At 42.7% G+C, this 12,918-nt stretch overlaps 1 protein-coding gene and 1 pseudogene across 11 annotated transcripts in view; one reads left to right on the forward strand and one right to left on the reverse strand.

The window, feature by feature from the left end:
* The window catches only part of YEATS2 (YEATS domain containing 2), a 102,660-nt gene extending 93,824 nt beyond the window's left edge, over nucleotides 1-8,836 (reverse strand). For 9 of the 11 annotated variants that reach the window (XM_024984769.2, XM_024984827.2, XM_024984851.2 and 6 more), the window contains exon 1: nucleotides 8,651-8,836. The gene's annotated coding sequence lies outside the window, so the exon portion shown is untranslated. Of the gene's footprint in view, nucleotides 1-8,455; nucleotides 8,547-8,650 lie in introns of those variants that run through there. The other 2 variants (XM_059881287.1, NM_001105367.1) reach the window with 2 other exon arrangements.
* Nucleotides 8,837-11,778: 2,942 nt separating this feature from the next.
* On the forward strand, nucleotides 11,779-12,616 carry LOC782738 (ribosomal protein S6 pseudogene; annotated as a pseudogene).
* Nucleotides 12,617-12,918: the final 302 nt, after the last annotated feature.

Raw genomic sequence — 12,918 nt, forward strand, 5'->3', positions numbered from 1 at the left:
GCCAAAAATTTTAAAAAGCTTGATTTTGAAGTGTCATCTTTTCTTATTCTATGCAACAACAACAAACCATTTCTCAATCGGATTGTGATGTGAGACAAAAAGTGAATTTTATACGACAACTGGCAACACCTAGTTCAGTGGCTGGACCAAGAAAAGCAGCTCCAAAGCCAAACTTGTACCAAAAAAACGTCATGGTCACTGGTGGTCTGCTGCCCATCTGATCCACTACAGCTTTCTGAATCCCAGCGAAACTATTACATCTGAGAAGTACGCCCAGCAAATCAATGAGATGCACCTGAAAATTGCAATCCCTGCAGCCAGCACTGGTCAACAAAAAGGGCCCAAGACAGTGCCTGTGACCACACGTCGCATGATCAACTCTTCAAAAGTTGAACAAATTGAGCTATGAAGTTTTGCCTCATCTGCCATATTCACCTGACCTCTAACCAACCAACTACCATTTCTTCAAGCATTTTGACAAGTTTTTGCAGAGAAAATGCTTCCACAACCAGGAGGAGGCAAAAAATGCTTTCCAAGAGTTCATCAAATCCCAAAGAACAGATTTTTTAATTAATTTATTTTAATTGGAGGCTAATTATTTTACAATATTGTGGTGGGTTTTGCCATATTGACAAGAATCAGCCATGGGTGTACATGTGTCCCCCAGTCCCAAACCCCCCTCTCACCTCCCTCCCCATCCCATCCCTCCGGGTTGTCCCAGTGCACCAGCTTTGAGTGCCGTTTCATGCATCGAATTTGAATTGGTCATCTTTTTCACAGATGGTAATATATATGTTTCAATGCTATTCTCTCAAAGTATCCCACCCTTGCCTTCTCCCACAGTCTAAAAGTCTGTTCCCAAAGAACAGATTTTTACGCTACAGGAATAAGCCAACTTGTTTCTCATTGGCAAAAATGTGTTGACTGTAATGGTTCCTATTTTGATTGATAAAGATGTGTCTGAGCCTTGGTTCAAAATTCACAGTCCAAAAGTGCAATTATGTTTGCACCAATCTAATATTTCCAGGAAATATCCAGAAATAGGCAAATCCCAAGACACAGAAAATGGCTCCCAGGGGAGGAGGGGTAGAGGGGTGAAGGGAACTGGGACTGACTGCAAATAGGTATGGGGCTTCTTCCTGGAAATCACGAAAATGTTATGGAATTAGATGGTAGTGACTCGATGGACGTGAGTTTGAGTGAACTCTGGGAGTTGGTGACAGACAGGGAGGCCTGGCGTGCTGCGTTTCATGGGGTCGCAAAGAGTCGGACACGACTGAGCAACGGAACTGAACTGAATGGTTGCACAGGCCTGCCCAGGTGGCTCAGTAGTAAAGAAACTGCATGCCAATGTAGGAGACACAAATTTAATCCCTGGGTTAGGAAGATCCCCTGGAGGAGGAAATGGCAACCTACTCCAGTATTCTTGCCTGGAAAATCCCCCGGACAAAGGCCTGGCAAGCTATAGTCCATGGGGTCACAAACAGTTGGATACGACTTAAGTCACTAAGCACGCATGAATGACTGCATAACATTGTGAATACACTTTAAGAGACACTGAATTATACATTTTAAAGTGGTGGATTTTACATTATGTGAACTACATCTCAATAAAAAAGGATATACTCTCTCCAATAAACTAAAAAGTAATTAAAAAACAAAATAGATAACAATCACCAGTGCACGCACAATTATGTAAATAAAACATTACAAATAAAGTTTAAGCTCCTGCCAGCTCGGCATTCTGGTCACCATCAGCCTTCATTACCACCACAAAACAGGTCTCTCCCCACACTTACCCCAAACTCACTCTTCAGATCAACAGAACAAACAATCCTTGGTTAGTAGAACTAGTTCTTCTACCTCTCCTTGTCTACAGTCATCAAAGTTCACATGCCTGAACTTCTCCTTATTACCTTCCAACAGGTTCACGTTTCATTCCTACCTTCTCTCCACTTTCTGAAATGCTATTCATCCTTCAAGAATGAAATTAAGTTCCAATTCATCTATGACGTGCACTCCAGCCTTTAAGAAACTTTTTTTCCTAACTCCCTAGAACAGATACTATAGAGACAATCTGCTGCATAAATCTTGTTTTCTAGGAGGGAAAAGTGCACCGAACCTGATTCTCACCCTCCATTCAACAGCAGTGTCGAAAACAGGCTGAAACAGGGGCAGGTTTAAAGGCAGAGAGGTTGGGGCCAATTTAAGGAGATGGCAGTGAAGAATTCTATTCTCTATGACTGAACGAAAAGAGAGAAGAGGATCAAGTATTTCTGAGAATCTATTCTAAGGAAAGACTCTCAAGCCTGGTGACACACACACATGGGCTGTTCTTACAGACTTACAACTTAAACTAGTAAGTATTAGTTCTCCTCTATCTATATATTTTATAGTTAAAAAAACTGGAAATAGTCTATAGCAAATTATAGTGTATTCACTAAATGAATATAAGGGAATTTTAATATGGGGGGATATGATCTTACATGTAGAAAGCCCTAAAGATTTACCAAGAAACTGTTAGAATAAATTAACAGAAAAAAGCAAGATACCAAGTCAACACATAAAAATCAGTCACATTTCTATACACAAATAATGAACAACTGAAAAGGAAATTACAATATATTTCCATTTATAAAAGCATCAAAAAGAATAAAATACTTAGAATTAACCAAGAAGGTAAACTTACACAATGAAAACTACAGAATATTGCTGAAAGAAATTAAAGAAGACAAATAAATGGTAACACACTTCATTTTCATGGATTGGAAGACTTAATATTGTTAGTCAATACCAACCAAAGCCATCTACAAATTCAATGCAATCCTTATCAAAATTTCAAAGACATTTTTTGCAGAAACAGAAAAACTCAACACTAAAATTTATATATAATCTCAAGGGACCCTAAATAATCAAAACAATTTTGAAAAAGAACAAAACTGGAGGACTCCCATCTTCTGATCCCAAAACTTAGTAGAAGCCACAGTGTGGTACTCAAAACAATATGGTATTGGCATAAAAACATATATATAGACAGACGGAATAAAATAGAGAGCCCAGAATAAACTCTTGCATATATGGTCAAACGATTTCTGACTCGGGTGCCAAGACCATTCAGTCGGGAGAAAAAGGCTTTTCAACAAATATTGCTAGGAAAACTGGACATTTATATGCAAAAAAAAGTTGGACCCTTTTCTAATGCCTAAATTAACAAAAATTAACTCGAAATGGATCAAAGACCTAAATACAAAGCTTGATTTAAAATGGATAAAAGAATTTGAATTGACATTTCTGCAAAGATATACAAATGGCCAATAAGCACATGATCACCAATATCAAGGAAGTGCAAATCAAAAACACAGAGATTATCATCTAACACCATTAGGATGGCTACTATCAAAAATAAACAGAAGAAAAATAAAACCCACCAGAAAAGTGTTGGCAAGAATGTGAAGAAATTGGAACCCTTGTGCACTGCTGATGGAAAAATAAAATGGTGCAGCTACTATGGAAAACAGTGAGGAGGTTCTTCAAAAAATTAAAAACAGAATTACTGTATGATCCAGCAATCCCACTTCTAGGTAAATAGCCCATAAAACTGAAAGCAGGGACTCAAACACGTATCTATGCACCCATGTTCCTAGGAGCATTATTCACAAGAGCCAAAAGATGGAAACAACTTAAGTGTTCATTAACAGATGAACAGATAAATAAAATGTGGTATATACAGACGTACAGATGGCTCCTTCATGGATTACAGCCTTGTCATGACAAAGGGGAAAGGTCAATTTTCATTCCAATCCCAAAGAAGGCCAATGCCAAAGAATGTTCAAACTACCTCACAAACGTGCTCATTTCACATGCTAGCAAGGTAATGCTCAAAATCCTTCAGGCTAGGCTTTAACAATATGTGAACTGAGAACTTCCAGATGTACAAGCTGGATTTGGAAAAGGCAGAGGAACCAGAGATCAAAGCACCAACATTCCGTTGGATCACGGAGAAAGCAAGGGAGTTCCAGAAAAACATTTACTTCTGCTTCATCAACTAAACGAAAGTCTTTGTGTGGCTCACAACAAACTGTGGAAAATTCTTAAAGAGATAGCAGTACCAGACCACCCTACCTGTCTCCTGAGAAACCTGTATGCAGGTCAAGAAGCAAAAGTCAGGACTGGACATGCAACAATGGACTGGTTCAAAATTAGGAAACAAGTACAACAAGGCTGTATATTGTCACCCTGCTTATTTAACTTATAGGCCAAGTACATCATGTGAAATGCCAGGCTGGATGAATCACAAGCAGGAATAATCAAGATTATCAGAAGAAATATCAACAACCTCAGATATGCAGATGATACCACTCTACTGGTATGGAACCAATGAAGAGGAACTGACGAGCCTCTTGATAAGGGTAAAAGAGAAGAGTGAAAAAGTTGGCTTGAAACTCAACATTCAAAAAACTAAGAATTCAGACCCGTCACTTCCTTGCAAACAGAAAGGGGAAAGACTGGAAGCAGTGACAGACTTTATTTTCTTGGGTTCCAAAATCACTGCGGATGGCAACTGCAGCCATGAAATGAAAAGACGCCTGCTCCTTGGAAGGAAAGCTCTGACAAACCTAGATAGCATGTTAAAAAGCAGAGACATCTCTTTGCCAACAAAGGTCCACATAGTTAAAGCTATCATTTTTCCATCAGTCATGTATGGATGTTGAGAGTTCAATCATAAAGAAGGCTGAGCGCCAAAGAACTGGACTCATATTCATTGGAAGAACTGATGCTGAAGTTCCAATACTTTGGCCACCTGATGGGAAGAGCCAACTCATTAGAAAAGACCCGGATGCTGGGAAAGCCTGAAGAAGAAAGGAGAAGGGGGCAGCAGAAGATGAGATAATCAGACAGTATCAAGGACTCAACTGACAAGAATTTCAGCAAACTCTAGGAGATAGTCAGAGGGCTTCCCAGGTGGCACAGTGGTAAAGAATCCACCTACCAATGCAGGAGACGCAAGAGAGAGGGTCTGATCCCTGGGTCGGGAAGATTCCCTAGAGTAGGAAATGGCAACCTACTGTAGTATTCTTGCTGGGATAATCCCATGGACACAGGAGCCTGTCAGGCTACAGTTCGTGGGGTCTCATAGTCAAACACGACTGAGCAACTGAACAATAAGAACAAATATACAGATACTGGAATATTATCTAGCCTTAAAAAGGAATGAAATCCAGACATAAGCCACAACATGGATGAACCTTCAGGACATTATGCGAAGTAAAATAAACCTGTCACAAAAAGACAAATACTGTTTGATTCCACTTATATGAGATATTTAGAGTAGTCAATAACACAGAGACAGAAAGCTGAATGGCAACTGCCATAGGCTGGGGGTAAGGGGGGAATGAGAAGTTACTGTTTAGTGGGGACAGAGTTTCAGTTTTACAAGATGAAAAGAGCTGTGGAGATCAATGGTGGTAATGGGCTGCACAATGGTATGAATGTGTTTAACACCAGTGAAAAATGGTTACAGTGGTAAATTTTATGTTATGTGTATTTTACTACAATTTTAAAAATGTATACATAAAAGTTAAATGGTTAAGTATGGTTTTTCCATTATTAACTATGTTCTTCCTGATGGAGTACAGATAATAAATTCATTTATTCTGGGGGAGGACACATCAGGGGGACAATTCTGTAAGCTCTACATCAGGCTACATATTTTTAGAATCTAGAGAGCTCCTAATAATTAGAAAATCAATTAGAAAGTGACAAGCACAAATAAAAAGATGCACAGAGGACAGGAACAGAAATTCACAAATGGCCAATAAAAGTGAAAAATGTTCAAACATTCTAGTATTAAGGAATGAAACATGAAACAAAACACCATTTTCAACTATCAAATTTAGTTTGGGGAGAGATGAAAATAAGGTATGTTGAACAAGGGACACTTGCTCCCAATTCACACTCATTGCCTTCTCTTCCTCATTCCCATTCAGTTACTTCCATCTGTTTCCACCTCCAACTTCCAGTCTGGTTAGTAACGCCAATGACCAAACTAATAACCTCTGTGTTGCCAAATCCAAGTGAGCACCTCATTAAACATCTCAGAAGCACTGAGGAATCAAGACTCCGTGGACCAGAAACTTATTTCTCATGGCTCCCATGATACTAGTTTCCCGCTTTTTCTCCTACCTCACTGGCTGTTCCTTCCGTCCTGTGCTCAATCTTCTTCCTCTATAAGATCTTCAAGCATTAAAATGCCTGCTGCTACTGCTAAGTCGCTTCAGTCGTGTCCGACTCTGTGCGACCCCATGGACTGCAGCCTACCAGGCTTCTCCATCCATGGGATTCTCCGTCCATGGGATTCTCCAGGCAAGAACACTGGAGTGGGTTGCCATTTCCTTCTCCAATGCATGAAAGTGGAAAGTGAAAGTGAAGTCGCTCAGTCATGCCTGAGCCTCACTCAATTATTCAATTTTCTATATAGTTTTTACCTAAGTGCTCTCAGTTCAGTTGCTCAGTCGTATCTGACTCTGCGCGACCCCATGGACTGTAGCACGCCAGGCCTCTCTGTCCATCACCAACTCCTGGAGTTTACTCAAACTCATGTCCACCGAGTCCGTGATGCCATCAACCATCTCATCCTCTGTTGTCCCCTTCTCCTCCCACCTTCAATCTTTCCCACCATCAGGGTCTTTTCAAATGAGTCAGTTCTTTGCATCAGGTGGCCAAAGTATTGCAGTTTCGGCTTCAACATCAGTCCTTCCAATGAACTCTCAGGACTGATCTCCTTTAGGATGGACTGGGTGGATCTCCTTGCAGTCCAAGGGACTCTCAAGAATCTTCTCCAACACCACAGTTCAAAAGCATCAATTCTTCGGCACTCAGCTTTGTTTATAGTCCAAGTCTCACATAACTACTGGAAAAACCATAGCCTTGACTAGACAGAATTTGTTGGCAAAGTAATGTCTCTGCTTTTTAACATGCTGTCTAGGTTGGTCATAACTTTCCTTTCAAGGAGTAAGCGTCTTTTAATTTCATGGCTGCAGTCACCATCTGCAGTGATTTTGGAGCCCAAAAAAATAAAGTCTGCCACTGTTTCCCCATCTATTTGCCATGAAGTACTTTCAGGTGGTCTCAAAACTTTGAATATCATCTATATACTGAGTACTCCCAAATTTTTATCTCCAACTCTAAGGTCTGTTCTGGAAGCTCCAAACCTGCACATCCAACTGCCTCTTCAATATACTGACTTCATATCTAAAATACATTTCAAATTTAATACACCTAAAACAGAACTCATGATTTCTTCCACCTCAAACTGCTCTCTTCCATTCTTCTCAGTGAACGCTGCCATCTACTCGAAGTTGCTCAAAACAAGTATCAAAAAACAGAGTTCTCTCCCTTTCCCTCACCAATTCATTTCCAAGTCTCGTTCATTCTACCTCCAAAATATCTGTTAATCTTTCTACTCTCCTCCATCTCCAAACCATGGACCCAGTTCAAAGTACTGTAAACTAACCAACCTTCCAGTTTCCACTCTTGCTCTTCCTCTGCACAGCCGTCAGATTATGCTTTCCTTCTTAAAACCTTCAAAGAATTCTCATAAAAGTGAAATTCCTAAGAACAGCTTTACCTGCTCCTATCTTTGAAAGAACATCTACAACCAAAAATATACTCAATGATAACTCTACACAATAAAACGATGGTACCTTTCCTCATTTTTCTTTCCCGTATTTTAAATTTTTTCTATGAATGCCTGCTCCTTGCTCATTAAGAAAGTAAATTATATTGCTGAATAGCAGATAACATTACATTGCATTTTAACATGTAAACGAGAAAAGGGAATGCAAAATGGTAGTTAAAACTCGGTAACAGTTACAAGCTTAAAAGAAAATACAAGCAAACATCAAAATTCTAAGAATGAGGAGTCAGGGTTGTACAATTATTGGTGCTATTTTCTTCCACTTCTATTTTTTTTAACATAATTACAATCATTAAAAAAAAAAAATGGTTATGAGATAAACCTGTCTTCTGCAATCTGGCCACAACCCACCAAACCAGCCTTTCTTTTTCCCAAGTACTCATTTTCCCAAGCTTTTCACTCCAACCCCGCGCTGTCTCACACCTCTGATGCTTTAACGCGGGCACCATCCCTGGAATATCCTCCACCTTTCTAAATCCTACTCATCCTTCACGGCGGAGAGGAACGACAGGGAAGGCGACAGGTTGGAGGGAGATTCCAGGATTCTTGCTGATAAATTCACAACTTGCCGGTGCTGGGACCAAATTTCGTCTCCAATCCCACTGCAGGCCACCAGGTTTAACATCCTAAAAGCTCCCGCCACTGGGGCCCAGGGAACCCATATCCTCTCAGAAAGCGCGGTGCCCCTTAGAAAGAACACCCCCCCATACCCAAATTCCGGGTTCCCGCTGCGGAGACTCCCCAGCCACACACACTCACCCTGGACCCAGTTTCCTCCTCCGGGGCCTCTCCCCTCCCCAGTCACGCGTCCCCTCCCTCCCTCAGCCAGGGGGCCGGCGCCTCAGGAGGGGTGGGGGAGGGGCGCGCACGTGCCCGCGCCGCCCCCGCCCAGACAATGCCCGGGAGAGCGGAGCGCGCGCCCGGCGGTCCCATCTCGCTCCCGCCAACACTTACCTTCTTTCTGGGTCTCCGGCTTAAGCGCAGACACCGCCGGGTGCCGCGAGAGGGCACGGGGGAGGGGAGGAAGCGGGCCGAGCCCCGCAGAGCCGCCCCACCACGAGGCCCCAGCGACCCCGGAGCCCGCGGAAGCACACGGCTCGGCGGAGCCCGCCCGGCCCGTTTGGCCCGGACGTCAGCACCAGGGACGGGGCGGGGCGCGCGCCGCGGCGGCGGCGGCGGCGACGCGCGAGGTTCCGGGGGCGGAGCTAGAGAGGTTGTGGGCGGGGGGATAGAGCTCGCAAGGTTGTGGGCGGAGCCGCGGCCGGGGCCGGGGCGGGGCTGAGGCTGTGCCAGACTCTCACCGTGACCTGCACTGCCCTGCTGCCTAGGGAGAATGGGCGTCTGTTCTGGTGAGAGCACCATCATATATAATTTTCTCCTTAGAGGAAGGTAGCAAGTTGCAGCCCCAAGAAAATATTCTGCCGGCATTTATGAAGCTTCCACAGCAAAGAAAACAGTAGCTATGATTTTCGTGTGTGTAATCCTTTATACCAAGCTTTATGCTAGGTGTTAGGGATACAAATAACTAGTTATTACTAACCTGTTTTACAGATGCAGGAACGAAGGCTCAGAAAGGTTAGATCTTATCTAGGTCATGCAACTAGTAGTAACAGTCCATCAAGTTCTGTCTTCCACCTAAGTATCTCTTGAGCTCAGCCTTCCTTTTCCTTCTCCCTGTGCCCCAGTACAGCAAATCCCATATCTATCTGCCCAAGTCTGCTATAGCCTCACATCTGGTCTCCAGGGATCTATTTCTGTCCCCCTTCAATCTGTTTTCTTCACTAGGTAAAGATTTACCATTGAAATTACCAAGGTTTCCATTATTTTTTCACTGTACATATATGTTATCAATTTTTTGAATGTGTTTGATGTTTAGTAAAAACGTTTTAAAGGATTTACTCCTATATTGCCAATAGCAAGTCCAGTGCATTGCACATAGTATGCAGTCAAAATGTATTTGTTGAATAAATGAATAGTGGGGCCAGTACTCCAAAGCTCTGTATGATAAGGGAATACAGGGATTTATAAAATGTCATTGTTGGCCTCCTGATCTTAATGTCTATTTAGGGTAAAGGCAGATTAAAAAATTTGTTCAAGACTTCTCTTATGGTCCAGTGGCTAAGACTCCGCATTCCCAGTGCTGGGGGCCTGGGTTCCATCCCTGGTCAGGAAACTAGATCCCACATGCTACAGCTAAGGGTTTGTGCGCCACAACTAAGACCTGGTGCAGCCAAATAAATAAATATTTTTTAAAAGAAAGCAATATTTGTTTAGCAAATTTTTTGTGTGTTTCTATTCTATGTCCTGGCACTATGTGCCCAGCACTATGTCAGATACTGTGGATCAGAAATGAACAAAACAGTTTCTGCCCTCGTGAGATTGAGAGTCAATCTAATCTGAAAAGCCAGGGAAGAACTCACTTAGCCTTACGCTAAAACCCAAAAAGAGGATGGGAATTGGGAGATAAAAATAAATTTCACAGAAAAAAAGGTAGGATAAGTGGTCAGCATGGACATATCTGTATTCTCCCACTTTGGGGATCTAACCCTGAGGCAGGGGATTAGAAATATCCAGCTAAGTGTGAAGGAATCTTGAAGCCCACTGTCTCTGGCCCAGCTTGGAAGGCTGCCCAATTCTGGCAGAAGTCTCACATTGATCAGGGCTTAGGAAAAGACAGCGGCATTAGGGAGAACAAAGAATCTGAAATGGTGCTGCTGCATGCCCACAATTTGCAGATGGTGTGCCGGAAACCCAGACTTCTCTTATGCTTTCTGCCAGGCAAGAAGAAAGTAGCATGAGAACCATGCAGTTAATGGCTGGAGAATGTGGCTAAGACCCCAAGGATGGGCAAAGCTGAAAACCCCAACAAGAGCTGAAGTGCTCCCAGTCAGCTGATGAGAGGAGCAGGGATGGGAAGGTGAGACATCAGAGTCTCAAGGTACTAAAGTAACAGATTATGAGTTGACAGTCAACAACCTCAGCAGCTGATACCGGGCCCTGGTGACCAGGTATGACTAGGGACATGGCTGGGAAGGCCAGTGAGGACCTAGGCTATAGCTCACAGCTCTGCACACAGACCTAAGACTCCTCTGGCCATTGCCTCAAAGCTTCTCTTTGGTCCCACAGGCCATCTTGGAATGTCAAGAGTGAGGAGGGGAAAGTTCTGATAGGACTGTAACTTTAAATTGACTCTTCACCCAAAATGAGATGGTTTAAGACCATACAACTTTGGCAAGCTTTTTTTTGTTTGTTTTACCAGAGTACTTTTTTTAGATTGAATGAAAGAGTCTTTAAATTCTATAGTGCTTTGCAATTTTCACAAGTTTCACATGCATAATTTCATGTGATTCCATAATAATCTGTTCTTCCCTCTATGCCTGTATTCCCGCTCTTCATTCCCTCTCCCCATTGGTAACCACTAGTTTGTTCTCTATGTGTGTGAGTCTGCTTCTTTCTTGTTTCATTCACTAGTTTGCTATATTTTTTAGATTCCACATATAAGTGATATCGTACAGTAGTTGCCTTTCTCTGACATTTCACTTAGCATAAGGCCCTCCAAGTCTGTCCATGTTGCTGCAAATGGCAAAATTTCATTCTTTTTTTAGGCCGAGTGGTATGGCAAGCCTAAATTTAGCCCAGTCCCCAACAGGAATGAGAGCCCATGAGAAAGCTGGCATCGCTTGAAGAGAAATAACAACTTCTGATTTTTATACATAATCACCCAGTGTATACAATTCAGTAACAGGAATAAGCTCTAGGAAGTAAATGGGCAGGGTGCTAAGAGAGCACAGCACAGGGGAACCAAATTTAATATGGAGGTAGAAAAGGCTTCCCTGAAAAAACATTAAGTAAAACCTGGAAGCAATAGGAGCTGTCAGATCATGATAAAACCTAAGACAAAGTGAGAGAAATCCAGGATAACTTCAATGAGAGCAGAGTGCCTGGGTCTGGGGCTGAGAGTCAGACAAGAATAAGACTGTGCAGGTAGGTGGTGTTAATCTTTACCTAAAAGCAACAGGAAGTCATCAGAGGGTTTTAAGCAGAAGAGTAATGTACTTAATTTGACCTTTTAAAGTAATGTAGCTCTTTTTCATGGCGCCTCGGAGGCTGTCAGCTGCTTCAGAATGAAGCTGAACATCTCTTTCCCAGCCACTGGCTGCCAGAAGGTCATTGAAGTGGACGATGAACGAAAACTTCGTACCTTCTACGAGAAGCGTATGGCCACAGAAGTTGCTGCTGACACTCTGGGTGAAGAATGGAAGGGTCATGTGGTCCGAATCAGTGGCGGGAACGATAAGCAGGGTTTCCCCATGAAGCAGGGTGTCTTGACCCATGGCCGAGTTCGCCTGCTACTGAGTAAGGGGCATTCCTGTTACAGACCAAGGAGGACTGGAGAGCGAAAGTGCAAATCTGTACGGGGTTGCATTGTGGATGCCAATCTGAGTGTTCTCAATTTGGTCATCGTGAAAAAAGGGGAGAAGGATATTCCTGGACTCACTGATACTACAGTGCCTCATCGCCTGGGTCCCAAAAGAGCTAGCAGAATCCGCAAACTTTTCAATCTCTCTAAAGAAGATGATGTCCGCCAATATGTTGTGCGAAACTCCCTAAACAAAGACGGTAAGAAACCTAGGACTAAAGCACCCAAGATTCAGCGTCTCATGACTCCACGAGTTCTGCAACACAAACGCCGGCGTATTGCTCTGAAGAAACAGCGTACTAAGAAAAATAAAGAAGAGGCTGCAGAATATGCTAAACTTTTGGCCAAGAGAATGAAGGAGGCTAAAGAAAAACGGCAGGAACAGATTGCCAAGAGACGGAGGCTGTCCTCTCTGAGAGCTTCTACTTCCAAGTCTGAGTCCAGTCAAAAATGAGATGTTCTAAGAGTAACAAACAAATAAGATCAGATATCAAATAAATAAATAAATAATGTATTTGACCTAGCAAATGGGTGGGGAATGACTAGAGGGATGTGTGAACAGAGAAGGAGCCACACAGTTGGAAAGCAATTTGATCATCTAGGTGAAAAATGAGGGTAGCTTAACCTGGGTGGTGGACATGGAAGAAAACAGAAAGATTGTAGAATGGCGGAGAAAGTACTGACAGACTTGGTAATGAACTGGGAGAAGACCGGGGAAGAGAGAAAGGGATTAGCCCCTGCTAAACCAAATGGCACCCGAGAAAAAGTTGCCCCAGGCTTCAAGCAGGCTTGCCCTGCACAG

This window comes from Bos taurus, chromosome 1, assembly GCF_002263795.3.
Source record: "Bos taurus isolate L1 Dominette 01449 registration number 42190680 breed Hereford chromosome 1, ARS-UCD2.0, whole genome shotgun sequence".
Taxonomy (NCBI): Eukaryota; Metazoa; Chordata; class Mammalia; order Artiodactyla; family Bovidae; genus Bos; species Bos taurus.